The 14,655-nt window shown below is 43.1% G+C and overlaps 1 protein-coding gene across 11 annotated transcripts in view; it reads right to left on the bottom strand.

Moving 5' to 3' along the window:
• The window catches only part of CSGALNACT1 (chondroitin sulfate N-acetylgalactosaminyltransferase 1), a 337,597-nt gene that overhangs the window by 182,619 nt on the left and 140,323 nt on the right, over nt 1-14,655 (bottom strand). For 6 of the 11 annotated variants that reach the window (XM_027598294.2, XM_035726078.1, XM_027598292.1 and 3 more), the window contains one exon: nt 7,477-7,568. The exons of 2 other annotated variants lie outside the window; for them this stretch is intronic. The gene's annotated coding sequence lies outside the window, so the exon portion shown is untranslated. Of the gene's footprint in view, nt 1-7,476; nt 7,569-7,878; nt 8,276-9,397; nt 9,471-14,655 lie in introns of those variants that run through there. 3 more of the 11 variants (XM_027598295.2, XM_027598291.2, XM_027598301.2) reach the window with 3 other exon arrangements.

Below are 14,655 nucleotides of genomic sequence, written 5' to 3' on the forward strand. Positions count from 1 at the left end.
TGTGGTAAGTTCTCACCGGCTAGGATATACTGAGAGCAGTAGTATGATATTAACATTCTTGTTATCACCAACGGAGTTATCCCACCTATGGCTTTTTGTTGCTGAAATGCTAGTCTCATAGGGAGTACAAGTATGAAACAAATCAGAGCTGGAAGTCTACTGCTTGTGTTGAGGGTTTAAAATTTGGACTCTCAAGAAGGGAGACGCAGAGAAGAAAGCCATGCCCCTGGATAACTGTGGCATTATGTGACCCAAGGTTGGACAGTATCTCCCTTCTAAGGATCTCTCCCTCAATGCAGGGGTATTAATGCCCTTGCCACTGGTTCCTAGAACATCAGCATACGGGGCTTCTACAGTATCATCTTTTTGGAGCAGTTTGCAGTATTGCTGAGAATGTGACTCCACTTGACAACTTTATTCTAAGAAATTCAGTAATGTGTGCACTCATTTTCATCCACAACTTGGTAGTTATTTATCACTTATGTTCGTTTATACTGGGTCCAAGTTAGACAAGTGTTGAGTTGTTTAGAGTAGCATGCTAGTTGGGGAGAAGAAGGAAACTGGATCCTCATCACCTGGTTCTAACCTAATCAGCTCGGCAGAGGACGAGTGGAGAGCACTGGTGGGGTATGCCGTAGACACGGCCAGGAGTCTGCGGCACTGAAGGGTCATGTGAGCTGGGGGAGGAAAGTTGGAAAGAAGCAGGAAATGGATGAAAGTTCACCATTTAGACCAGAAGAAACGACAGAGAGGTATAGACTGAAAAGACAGAGTACAAAATGCTAGGGAACATCAATATATAAGTGATGGGAAAGGGACTATGCAGGATCAGCCAGAGAAGTAGGGAAAAACTATAAGAGCTTATCGTCACATTGTATAAGCCAAGGGAAGTTAGAGTTTAAAGGATAGCAGTCAAAGCATCAAACAATGGAGAGAAGGCAGGCCACAGTGATATCAATAATCTGGCTTTTCAAGTACTAAAAATAATAATTAAGATGCCATGAATCAAACTGCAGTGAGATGAGCAATAACACTAAGCCTGAAACCCACAACAACGACTTCAGGGCAAGAACAGTTCGGTGATGAGAACAACACAACCGACCCTCATGCAGTCAGCTAAACCACACCCAGGTACAGCGCTCATTGCAACTTTAGGTCAGGACTCCAATTAGGACAATGGTCCAAGGCTACAGGTAAGTGCTTTATTTCACTTGGCTGCAAAAAATTATCATAAAAGTCAAATATTATTAATTTAATCCTTTTCTCCCCCTCTATCAAGACCTCTATTCCTTGGCATGGATCCCACATGGTTGGGACTAAGTTGGTTAGTCACATGTTTTATAAATTTAAAAAAACACATGTAATCATACAATTAGCCCTGGCTGCAAGTCTTTATTATATATGAGATTTTGGTTCTTCTATCAATTCTGGAACATTCTTCCAATATATACCATTCCTGTAGGAATCCTAAATCCTAAATAATATCCAACATTTTAATTTGTCAAGAAATATATCATTATATTCTAAAAGAATAGATATTTTAAATATTAATACATAAGAAAAAGACCAGAGCCTCAGAGTAAAGATTATTCCTTCAGAGGGAGTATTAGCTCTTTGAAAGACATCACCTTACTGTTCTCATTTTTCTGCAGATGACTGACACCTTCACCAGAGACTGGATTCCAATCCAAGAATTGACACTTTGTAACCACAAAGTGTATTTAAAGTCTAACTTGTAGTAAGTCTCATTTGTTTGTTGAGTTGAAAATATGCAACCACTTATTAAAAGATTTAAGGGTAAATATTAATATTTCTAATTACCACATATTTTTAAAGAGCTTTAGAAAAAAATTTTAAAGTACCAACTTGGATTAGATGGTTTCCTAATAGTAGAGATGAATTTAGTGTTTTCTGGTGGCCCGGACCATAGAATCCTGTCTGTAATGTTAAAAAAAATCTAAGTAATGGGGTGTCTGGGTGGCTCATTCGATTAAGCATCCGACTCTTGATTTCGGCTCAGGTCATGATCTCAGAGTCGTGAGATCAAGCCCCACGTAGGGCTCCATGCTGGGCATGGAGCCAGCTTAAGATTCTCTCTCTCTCCCTCTGACCCTCCTCTCCTCCTCCACCTCCCACCTCCCCAAACCCCTGTTCGTGTGGGCTCTCTCTCAAAAAAAAAGAAAAGAAAAGAGAAAAGAGAAGAGAAGAGAAGAGAAGAGAAGAGAAGAGAAGAGAAGAGAAGAAAGAAGGAAGGAAGGAAGGAAGGAAGGAAGGAAGGAAGGAAGGAAGGAAGGAAGGAAGGAAGGAAGGAAGAAAGAAAGAAAGAAAGAAAGAAAGAAAGAAAGAAAGAAAGAAAGAAAGAAAGAAAGAAAGAAAGAAAGAAAGAAAGAAAGAAAGAAAGAAAGAAAGAAAGAAAGAGAAAGAAAAAAAGAAAAGAAAAATCTAAGTAACAATTGAGCTAGAAGTTTCCACAAGGTTACAATTCATTCCTGTGCCCACCTCCACCTCTAATTTTCATCCCCACTTTCCCCTCAAACCTTTACACATAGCTCCTCAATCAGATTCTTGCCTTCCCTTCTCCACAAACATGTCCCTAGGCTGACAGGATTCGAGTTTCTTTTTAAATTCTTCAGGAAAGATATTACACACTGGGTCAGAACCTTTGAGTAAAAAAGAGAGCTGCTTCCTAGGTGTCAGCTGAACATCTTGAAATTGTGCTCTTTCAAGCACCAGAGTGTTATTTACAGTTTTAGAGTCATGATTTTCCACATAAAAGGTCCATTAGTGTGATGGAAAAAAAAGACTGAAGTAGCTGGCTCCTCATGAGCAATCAAATGAAAGCCTGGAGTCTGTCATGCCCTCTGCTTGTGACAGAACGAACATTTCTGTCCTTAATCATACAAGTAATTTTTTAAGTGTCATACGAGTATTTCCAGATGAGCAGGAAGATCCTATTATCTTTACTGAAGAAAAACAGGTGAGAAAGTGGGTAATTTTGAATCAGATTTTCACTGCAAATGTAGGCAAAGATAAGAAAGGGAATAACAAGGTCTGGAAGTAAATCCCAAAGACCCTATCATTGTGAATCCAGTTGTTTTTACTACATAATACATGTTTAAATAAAAAGTGATTTAAAGATCTGAGCAAATGAAAAATAAAGCATAAGGAAGGAAAAGTCCCCAAATCAAAGAAATTCAATTTTTTTGTACTTTCAAAGGATCATCTTTTTTAAAAGCAAGGTCTTTGACTTACTTCTTTTTATTTTCAATTTGGTAAGATACATATGACATAAAATTCACCATCTCAATGATTTTTTTAAGATTTTTTTTTTATTTATCTATTCAAGAGAAAGAGAGAGAGAGAGAGAGAGAGAGCATGAGGAGGAACAAAGGGAGAGGGGCAAGCAGGCTCCGCGCTGAGCACAGCTCCTGCCGCAGGGGCCCCGATCCCAGGGCCCTGACACCACGACCTGAGCTGAAAGCAAGAGTCTGACACTTAACCAGCAGAGCCACCCAGGGCCCCTGCCGTCTCAGTGGTTTTTAAGTATATGGTTCGGTAGTATTCAATACATTCACAGTGTTGTTCAACAGTCCCTAGAAGTTTCCATCTCACAAAATGAAAACTCTACCAATTAGACGCTGCATTCTCCCCACGCCCCGCCCCTTGCCACCACCATTCCACTTCCTGTCCTTATGAATGCGAAGACTCCAGATACCTCATGCCAGCTAAGGCATACAATAGTTTGTCTTTTTTTGTAGCTGGCTTATTTCCCTCCACATCCCGTCCTCACAGTTCATCCATGTTGCAGCATGTGGCACAACCTCCCTCCTTTCTGAGGTAGAATGCTATTCCTCGATATGTATATTCCACATTTTGTTCATCTGCTCATCTGTGGTTGGACACGTGGGTTGTGGCCAACCTTCTTTGACTTAAGTTTCAAACAGATGAAACTAAGCAAGCACTGGTGCTGGAGTCCGAACACCTGGGTTCAAATCCCTCCCCCCGCCACCTCTGTGGTAGCTCCAAAAATATACACGTTAAAATAAATGAAGAAGGCAAAGGAAAGGTAGGTATACAACGTAGCACTCAGCAAATTAAAATACTGACATTACTAGGTTCTGATGAGGGTTTTCGATACCAGAGAGTCATCCAAACATTGCTTGTCACTATAAGTAAGGACAAATATAGGCTAGGTGCTAAAAATGCAGACGGTGCCTCCTGTGAGGACAATGCTGGGCCCCAGGACAGTTGTCCCACTGGTAAACGGCTGTAAACAGTGGGGGAAATAAGGTGATAGAGGCACAACGGCCCAGCCCCTCGGTCGCTGGGGCTCAGGACGGGCTTTCCAGAGCCAAGGCCCAGAAAGGAAGGGAGTCTGGGACAGCAGAACCAGACACGGATGTGAGAGGCTGGAGTACAGGCTTGGGACAGAGAAACTAACTCGATGGAAAGGGGATCTCAATAAGCAGAGCCCCAAAAGAGAACAGAAAAGACAAAACACAAGGCCTAATTAAGTGTCAATCAACAGAAAGAAATGAAAACCCACTAGAAGGCATGCATCGCTGGGTACCCATTCTGGTGCCAGTGTGAGTCTCCCGGCCCCAGCTTGCCTGGAGTAGCTTCATCTGCTGAAAACAAATTGTGGCTCAGGAGTATAAATTAAAATTGTAGCGGCAAAAGCTGACACTCATTAAAAGCTTACGGACTTTGTGTCACACTTCATGCCATTAAATGGAAATATTTTAAAAGCTGAAAACATATCCAAAAATTCATAAAACACAAACTGCTCTACTTAATCCTCTTGTTTTTCAAATATGAGCAACATGCCAAGTTCCTATATCACAGCTTCATATTAGTATTTACTTATCATGCCCACTTCATCCCAAAAAAGACTGAATCAGCTACCATTTTATGTTATCTGGCCATCACATTTCAAGAGCTCCCGGAACTGTAAAGGACCTACAAGGTTATCTGTCTACAAAGAGAGTTTCCACTCCGCAGACACTCCCCAAGGAATAGACTAGACCACCAAATGAGAGCAGAAAGTCCTGTGCCCTGCTCGGAGGAGGGTGTGAGAGACCCTGGGACACACAGTGTTGACCATGCAGGAGCATCAGCCAGGGGCTGGGGACCGAGGAGGCATCTGCAGGTCTTCACTTTTCCACATACTGACTGGCCCTTTCACTCCTGTCGTCAGGGCCTCCTAGGAGCTGTTTCTGAGTGCTGGCAATGCTCATCGGAGGCATTGGTGCTGAAGGGTGAGAGAAGTTCCCCACGAGAGTGGCCAGGAAGAAGTATGGCAGGTAGAAAGAGGAGCGTGAAGACCAGCACAGCTTCCAGCACTTCCACCCCCGGGGAGTGGGGGAGGGGCAGAAGGTGGAGATGAGAGGGTGCAGCCCAGAGCATACCTTTCCCTCGTCGGGAGGAGAGGAATTAGTATGTGTGGCAATGCGGACACACTTCTGGGTAGGGAGAGACAGGAACCATCAACAGGGCACAGAGTAGGGCTGAAAACATGGTGGGCAGCAACGGACAGGAAAGGAGCGGTGGTGAGGCCACGGGCTCTGCGAAGGATGTGTCTGTGACGCCAGGACATCCTTATTGCAAACCTTTTATGGCCTGATGCTATTAAATATTTGAATCAAATAGTGAACTGTCCTCGCCTGGACTCCATGGTCACCGGACGTTGGTGTGGCGTGTCTGTCGACCAGAGGGAGAACACAACCCAGTCACTCTTTTCCCAAATCACACGTTTGTTTTTTGCAAGTCTGGGGAAGGTCTACTGCTGAAGGATATTCAAGTCCCTGAGTCTATAACAGCCTCAGTCTGTAAAGGGAAGTTCCTGGAAGGCTGGCTTTCCCAAGTTGGTACTGCCCAGGTGCAGGCTCGGCTCCTCAGCAACTTCCCATGTCTCTGCCCAGGGATCCGCAGCACTGTGACCACCATTAAAACCCAGCTCGGGCTACTGCTCTGCCCTTTGGCCACCCAAGCATTCCCCATCTTGCTACTCTAATAGCCTTGGACTAGAGCACAAACATCCTATAACTTTGCATTTGTCCAAGCAGACCTTACTCAGCTTTTTACTGCTTCTCTATTTTGTAAAGTTGACTTGGCTCTTTTCTACTATTATCTCAAGGTTTTAATAATTAGGGTCTACATGGTGTTCTACTGACATTGTTCTCTTCTACATCGTCCAAGTCATCCTCAAAAACATGAAACATCCCAAGACCAAAGATCAGAGTAATTTTGTATATCCCTCAAGTTGGCCCTGAACTTGAGGCCCTGAACTTAGGCCTGATAGGCACTTGACTTTCTACTCAGAAAAGAATTTGTGAAGAATTATTCTTTTATTTTTGTTTGTATTATTAACTTTTGGCCAAGGTCATTTTTATTTTTCTATTTATAGTAACTCAGTTACAATCCCTTTTACACTCTGCACACTCTATTGTTTTAATGCAAAGCAGTTCATTAATGTAAAATCAAATCAGATGCTTTGACTTCCATTCTTTCATTTTAATCGGTGTGACAGAAGTAAAAACAAAACAAAACAAAAATCCTGAACAAAACCTCTACAGAAATCTGTTAAATGAAGAGGAAAAAGGTGAGAGGAGCTTCTTGAAGATATGCATATGCTGAGTACAGCTTACCTAGTTTTACTTTTACGTCTGTTGAGCCATTTCTAAAGAAAATTAGAAAAGGTTTGCTCTGCTGAAGACAGAAACCATGTATACAACTTCAGATTTCATACTGTTGCCCTTCAATATTAATGATGTCCCTAAGGTTCTTGCTTTTTTTTTAAAGTTTAGTCTTGCCAAATGTAATAAAATATCTTATCGCAGAGAAACTCAAAATTACTGGTTATAAGAGCAGAACTAAAACAACGTTCCAGAGTTTCACGTTTGTCCCCAGATGAAAACCAACTATATAATCCACTGGGGTACTATTCTCCAAGATTCTAGAAAGTATACCCCTAAGATACAAGTTAGAAAGGAAGATCATTATTCAATTTCCTAAACCATTTTACTTAAAGAAATATTTTGTAGCATGGTCAAAATTATGGTGCCCATTTGATTATGGGCTAAATATTTGAGAAAGCTTAATAGTCTGTCACAACTTCCAAGAGGAGAACAAATGTTCCTATTCAAGTGAATATTTTTTTTTAAGAAGAATTATGTAATTCTTCTAACTTCATTATTGGCTTAAGTCATTTGCCACGGTGAGAAGAGATAAATTCTAAAGAAGTTGGTAACATTAAATGTAGATTATAGGCTTTACAAAGTGAATAAAAAAGATTCAAGGCAGCCAAATAACTGAATTACTTTTAATTATATCTTAAAATAATAATTTGTTGTTAATCACACTGTTGAAAGTAAAATGAAATTTAACACATTTCAAAGATAGCCAGAATACTGAATACAACTCAGACCATACCAAAGTTCATTTCTTGAGTAATCTATGATGAAGAGACTCACTTACCTGTAAGTAAGAAAAGGAGGTTAGGTTGGAACTACATCATTCCTCCTCTGGGTAAAAATACCTTGGTTTCTTTCCTCGAAACGGAAAGGAATCTAAAACATTAAAAAATAAAAGAAAGTAAGAAGTAGGAGCCCCTGTGAATTTCCATGTCTCCGCTCTAGGTGATATTACAAAATGGTAGAAATCTAAATCACTTAGGATATAAAATACAATTCATCCCCAAATTGCAGGATGGTATTTCTCCGCTCCCTATTTTAATGGTAAAATACAAAATGTTTATTTACACACACACACACACACACACACACACCAAGGTTTAAAATAAATGGCGAAAGCCCTATAGAAGTGTGCATGAAAGCAAGCACACTGACTTGAGAAGGAACCTCCCCCCAAAAAACAAACCTCGCCAGAAAGAAACGTGCCCGGGGCCCACGCGCTGCTTCTGAACTCGCGGCTCGGCTTGCAGGCTTGCAGGCTTTCATGCTCTATCAGCTCTGAAGTCACTCGGGCTTCCAGGTTGGGGTCAGGAGTGAAAGTGCTGCCCCCCTCTGCAAGGACCGCATGCAGCGCCACTTTTTTTTTTTTTTTAATTTTCATGGAATGAAATGTTAGAAAAGAGCAAATCCTCCGGGAAGTTTTGCCCGAGGGACGGAAAGGGTGCACACGCTTCCAAAGGGTCCCGGGCCGCCGGGAAAGCCCCGCTCCCGGGGCGCGCGTCCCCAGTCTGACCCCCCCGGGGCCCGCGCGCGGCTATAGCGCTGTCCCGCGAGCGCGGCGGGGAGGGGGGCGCGCGCACGGCCCCGCGGGTCCCGGGTCCCCGCCCGCCTGCGCCGCCAGCCGCCTTCGCGCTCCCGGCTGCGCAGGGCGAGTGCGGCACGGCGGGAACGGCGACCGCCCCACGCCATCCCTGCCTTTAAAAGGAATTCCACTGGAGGCCACAGATGTGTCAACGAAGATAAAAGCAGATGGAAAAGAGGTACAAGCAAAACACTTTGGAAGCAAAGGCAGGGAAAATATTCTGGAAAGGGACTACGCCCTCCTGCTAAAGAAGTGTTAATAACTACATCAATGCTAGCTTCGATTAATTAAGAGTCATTTTTCCCAAGAGTGTTCATGATCTTGTCTCATGTGTCTTTATAATTCAAGTAACAGCAAAAAGTAAACACTATTGTTCCCATTTCACATGCAGGAATAAAAAAAGTCCAGAATACCAGAGACAAGACTGCGAAGCCCCTCGGGCCTGCCACCGCTTGTCCTTTCTCCATGGGGACAGCGGATCTGTCACATTTTTGCTTCTTCCCGCACCTAAGTTTGAAGGTTTTCTCTGAGGCATCGCCATTAACAGTCCGTACAACTCCGAGTCCATTTGGATCGGCACCCTCTTCCCAGTTTACTGTGGGTGTAAGGTTCAAGTGGGTTGGGCCAGCCTGCGGCCGTCCTCTCATCCTCTCGGGGCCCAGAGCGGTGCCCTCCACTGCAACTCGGGGCTGCAGCTCTGCCTCTTCGGGCTTTGCTCTCACCAGCCACACTTCCGTCCCTGCCTGGCTAATTAATCTATGTCCAAATGGAATTGCTGTTAGCAGAAAGGCAGCAATGCCAAAGTGGAATAATCACTTGGACCTGGATCGGAGTTGTTTTCCATCCTTGACAAGAAATAATGTTATTCCAGCGCCTGCAGGCCAGGAGTTGAAATGAGTTTATAATTTGGCTTCCAATCTCACATTCTCATTCTCAACCACTTAAATTTTCTTTTCTGTCTTTTAGCATGCAGGGGCAGCTTTGGAGGCTAAATCATTGACAGGGTCTTTATTGATACCCTTAATGAATATTCTTTGCCATCTAAATAAAAAGGGGAAACATCCGCATCGTCCAAAACCACACTTGTTTTAATAATGAAACTAAATAGACTGTCAGCTCATACCTCCATATGATCATTAATAATCTAATTTGTACTTCTCTCTCCAGCAACTTGAAGAGAAACATTCACGGTTTTTTCATCCACACACAGTAGTCCACATTCATCCAGCTTCTAAGTGCCTGGCCCTAGCAATGCCAAACTGCAGGGTAAGAGCCACGGGATGGCCCAGCGCCTCCCTCTTTTCCTAGTGAAAGAACTCATTAAAACTCCAATCCCTGGCTCTAGGAAGTACGTTGTCTCTTTAGCAGTTCCAAACATCATGTTCCCCCAGAAAGCAGTCATCTCAAGCTAGTGACGGAAAAGGAAAGAGACAGGAAGGCAGAGCCACTGACAAGACTCCCTTAGAGATGGGGGTGGAAGGCGAATTAGCATCATGGAAAATTAGTGAAGGTAAACGGAAGGTCCATTAGGGAGAAGTGGGTGTGTTCAACTGGACACAGCCTCTATTAGAAGACAGACAAGGGACACCAACTGCACAACTACACTGTGCCAACACTGTCTAGCTCCGTTACATACAAACTCATTCAGTCCCCGCAACAACACTGTGCATATGTGTTAATATTCCCATTCTACAAATGGGGAAAGTGAGGCTCTAAGGGGTTAAGAAACCTCCCTACTAGTGCACCCTACTAGTACATGCTAAAGCCAGGATTTTCCTGACTTTAAAACCAAAGCTCTAGAGAGAAAAAGGAAAAGCAAGCCTTTACTTTTTCTATTATGCAACATTGCCTTAGCTGCAAGTACTGGTCCTCACGTGTGGTCCTCTAAGACAGTACGGGACTTACAGGGGCTTCTACTGCATTAAGTGGGGGCCTGGCAGATATGCCAAAGGTTGCCATGGAGGCCTTGAGAACACAGCCCCTCCCTGATCTGAATCCCTCATCCTTTATAAGAAATCACAATGACAAAAACACACTCTTGGACGAGTCTTCCTGAGTATCAAAGAAACAGACAATAAGACTGTGCTCAAAATAAAAGCTAAATCCAGGAAAGGAACTGCACGTGGACAGATATAGTGCCTAGCTTTGTTCCATTCAGAAAATAGTTCTCGACAACATCCCTCAGTCTAAATATCTGTAGCCAGATCTGAGGTCCCCTCTCTTATCACCTGATGCCAAGTGTGTTCTCGGTCATTTGGCATAAAGAGTGAGGATGATGGAGACAATTATGTCATTTCACAAGTTTTAGGTATGGTAAAAAGTAGCAAGAGAAGGCAGATGTGCAGACAGTGGCTGGGAGAATGTCCGTGGAACAATCGCATACTTGGATTTGGAAGTTTCCCAGCAGGATTCTAAAGGTTAGGAAGTCTGCCCCACCACAGCCCCACAGTAAGAGAGTTTGACATACATTAATTAACAGGACTCCATAAATAAGTCAGCTTTTAATCATATTAAAAGGAGACTACCAAAAATCAACTACTGAAAACAGCAATCAAAAATGTTGAAAATGAGTACACTGAGATCAGTAACATTTTAACAATCTAGCAACCCATTCTATAAAATGTACAATTCCTAAGTGAAATTTCCCAGCAATTTAATTTCTAAAGAGCTTCAAAAACAAACTGATCCAATGGTGCAATAGTACCCATCCATGTGCCTTAAGCTCCAAGCCTTCCTCCCCTTCATAAATTTCAATCTTTAAATCTTTAGTCCATCTAAACCATGTATGTATCAGACACGTTGATTCCTGAAATGTGAGAAATAAGAAAGGAAGACTAACAAGCCCTTTCATCATCAATGTGCCTAAAACAACAAAAGAAAGGCACCAAGACAGGCAGAGACTAGATATGTGTCTGCCAACTCAAGTTACCGGTGAGATTTTTCTTTGTGCATATGTGGATAATAATATATGTTTTTAAATCTTGATGGTAACGTCTCTTATTTGTATAAATCAGCGGCGTCTTCTATGTTACAGTACTAGAAGACAGAGCAGGGATAGAGTCAGGAACTGTGCAGACAACTTCTAAAATTATCTTTCTCAAGAATTTGTTTCAGAGGGGCCCCTGGGTGGCTCAGTCGGTTGAGCTTCCGACTCTTGGTTACAGCTCAGGTCATGACCCCAGGGTCGTGGGATCGAGCCCTGTGTTGGGCTCAGCGCAGAGTCTGCTTCTCCCTCTCCCTCTCTCACTCCCCCTCTGCCTCTCCCTCTGTCCCCCTCACTCCCATGCCCTCTCTCTCTCTCAAAAAAATATATAAAATCTTAAAAAAAAGAAAATGTTTTAGAAAAGAAAGTGCCCTTGCATGCTACACATTATAAATCACATGTAACCACATTCCTTCCACATTAAATAATTATGCTGAAAACAGTATTTTTTAGAGCACAACTGACTTTAAAAGTCACGAATTTCCCCAAAAATGTTGCTCTTCTGTTATCCTGTGGAATGAAAAACAGGATCACTGTGTCCTGGTCTAGCATACACAGAAGCAGACTAAATAAGAAGATATCTCTTCATCTCTTTCTTATTCCTAATCCTTCCAGTGAAGTAGGTCACTCTTATTTTCTTCAAATTTCATTCTGATAAATGGGGATAATCTCAGATACTATTAGCAGAACTATCAAGGCTATCGACAAATTATATTGCTAAATTATTTGAAGTCTCTTTTAAAATGTATGGGTCTACATTGCGCTACTGGGTATTTACCCCAAAGATACAAATGTAGGGATCCAAAGGGGTACGTGCACCCCGATGTTTATAGCAGCAACGTCCACAATAGCCAAACTGTGGAAAGAGCCAAGATGTCCATCGACAGAGGAATGGATAAAGAAGATGTGGTTCATATATACAATGGAATATTATGCAGCCATCAGAAAGGATGAAATCTTACCATTTACATCGATGTGGATGGAACTGGAAGGTATTATGCTGAGTGAAATAAGTCAAGCAGAGAAAGACAATTATCATATGGTTTCACTCATATGTGGAACATAAGGAACAGCACAGAGGACCACAGGGGAAGGGAGGGAAAACTGAATGGGAAGAAATCAGAGAGGGAGACAGACCATGAGAGACTCTTACCTACAGGAAACAAACTGAGGGTTTCTGGAAGGGAGGTGGGTGGGACGATGGGGTAACTGGGTGATGGGCATTAAGGAGGGCACGTGATGGTATGAGCACTGGGTGTTATATGCAACTGATGAATTATTGACCACTACATCTGAAACTTACGTACTTATATGTTGGCTAATTGAATTTAAATAAAAAAAAGTGTGGGTCTATTAGCACTTTAAAGGGTATCAAATCATATTTTCTTTATAAAGATTTACCCAGCGCCTCCCAAACTAGGCAGTGGGGTTTCTGTGGGCTCCCTGTTTGAGCCATCCTCACTGTGAATCACTAGCATGTTCAAAAATGAAATGACTCACATCCTACGCAGAAATCCAAATAATGTTCTGTTAGAGCAGAAAGGAAGACAAACTAATTTGAACTGGAGAGGACAGAGTTATATGTAGTCTCTTGGAAAGAAACTGCATTGCTCTGTTGGCCATTAGTTGTGAGACCACTAACATTATCTCTCTCCTAAATCCGCTCAGACGCAGACAACTGAGGTGCCTCCATAAAGAGAGCTCCTTCCCAGCACAGGGCCTGCAGTGCCACAGTCAGCCTCACGTGCGACTGTTCATTAGACATTCTCTCCGAATACATTCTTTAAAAAAAAAAAAAAAGATTTTATTTATTCATTTGACAGAGACACAGCGAGAGCAGGAACACAAGCAGGGGGAGAGGCAGAGGGAGAGGCAGGCTTCCCAAGGAGCAGGGAGCCCGACGCAGGGCTCGATCCCAGGACCCTGGGATCATAACCTGAGCCGAAAGCAGATGCCTAACAACTGAGCCACGCAGGCACCCCTCTCTGAATGCATTCTTCTGCCCTGCTACATCCTGCAGCTGCTTGGCATGTGCTAAGTACTATCGCAGATGCTAATGAGGCATGAACAGTGTTTCAGGGAGATCTGTTGTACTTCTTCCCATGCAGAACAACAGATTTGCAGCTAGGGACTGAATGCTGGTGTCCCTCCCAAAATTCATCTGTTGAAATTCTAATCCCAGTGTGACGGTATTTGGAGGTAGGCCGTTTGGAGGTAATTAGGTCATGAGGGTGGAGCCAGCCATCCTGAGTGGGACTAGCGCCCTGAGAAGAACAGGCCGGAGAACTAGCTGGCTCTTCTCTCTCCACACGAGGACACAATGAGAAGTCAGCTGTCTGCAACCCAGAAGAGGTTTCTCACCAGAACCTGACCATGCTGACACCAGGACCTTGGACTCCCAGCTTCCAGTGCTGTGAGAAATAAATGCCTGTTGTTGATAAGCCACCCAGTTAACGGTATTTTGATACAGCAGCCCAAGCTATGACATCATCTTAAATGCATTACTGGGAGACTTAAATCCATAACTTCTTCACCTGTGTTTCCAGGTCTGTAAAATAAAGGGTTTGGCCTAAGTCAGTGATTAGCACCGAAGGAAGCTGATCTTGATCTGTTGCTTGCCACACACCCTAAGAATCTCTGTGGACAAGAAGATATGTTACAGCTGGACACAAGCTGCACAAATGATGAAGATGCAGGACAGCATTTAGGCTTAGATGCTAAGAGTAGGGAAGACGGCTTTAAAACGGACAAGCTCACAGAAGACACAATGCTCAAGAAGTATAGCTCATCAAGGTGCAATGTCCCAGACAACGGACCCCTAGGCAGGGCAGCTCAGAGAGAACAAATCATAGAGTCCAACACCTCTCACCCCAGCACACCAGTCCCAGGACAACAGCAACACAGAGAGGGCGTGAGTTTGTGGTTCGGAAAGCACAGCTCTGGTCCCAGTTCTGCTATTAAGTTATTATAACCTTGGGCTAGTCACCTGCAAAATGAAAGTTGGGACCAGATAATCTCCAGGTTAACTTCAAGTACAGAAACCACACCTTCTTTTCGTTGTTCCATATAAACCTCTATCTTTCACTAGAATGTCTGTAGCTCCTTTAAGGTCAGTATATACATCTCCACTGCGGGCTCAGTTTTTAAATTACTGCATTCCCAGGCTTCTCAGGCAAAAAGAGCACTCAGGACAACCGCTCAGAACACAAGTTTAAGATGCAGAATGGGTAAAGTTTGTTTTCTCTGGCATTATGATTCCCTCTGGCTAAACGCTACCCCCCACGCTGCCAAGTCTCCAAACTTCGGGCACTGAGGCTTGATCTATAGTATTCACAGGGCTCGTGACACTGTGATAGATGAAGAAATTAAATCTTTCACCAAACCTGAATGGGTGTTTT

The sequence above is a fragment of the Zalophus californianus genome, chromosome 2 (genome assembly GCF_009762305.2).
Source record: "Zalophus californianus isolate mZalCal1 chromosome 2, mZalCal1.pri.v2, whole genome shotgun sequence".
NCBI lineage: Eukaryota > Metazoa > Chordata > Mammalia > Carnivora > Otariidae > Zalophus > Zalophus californianus.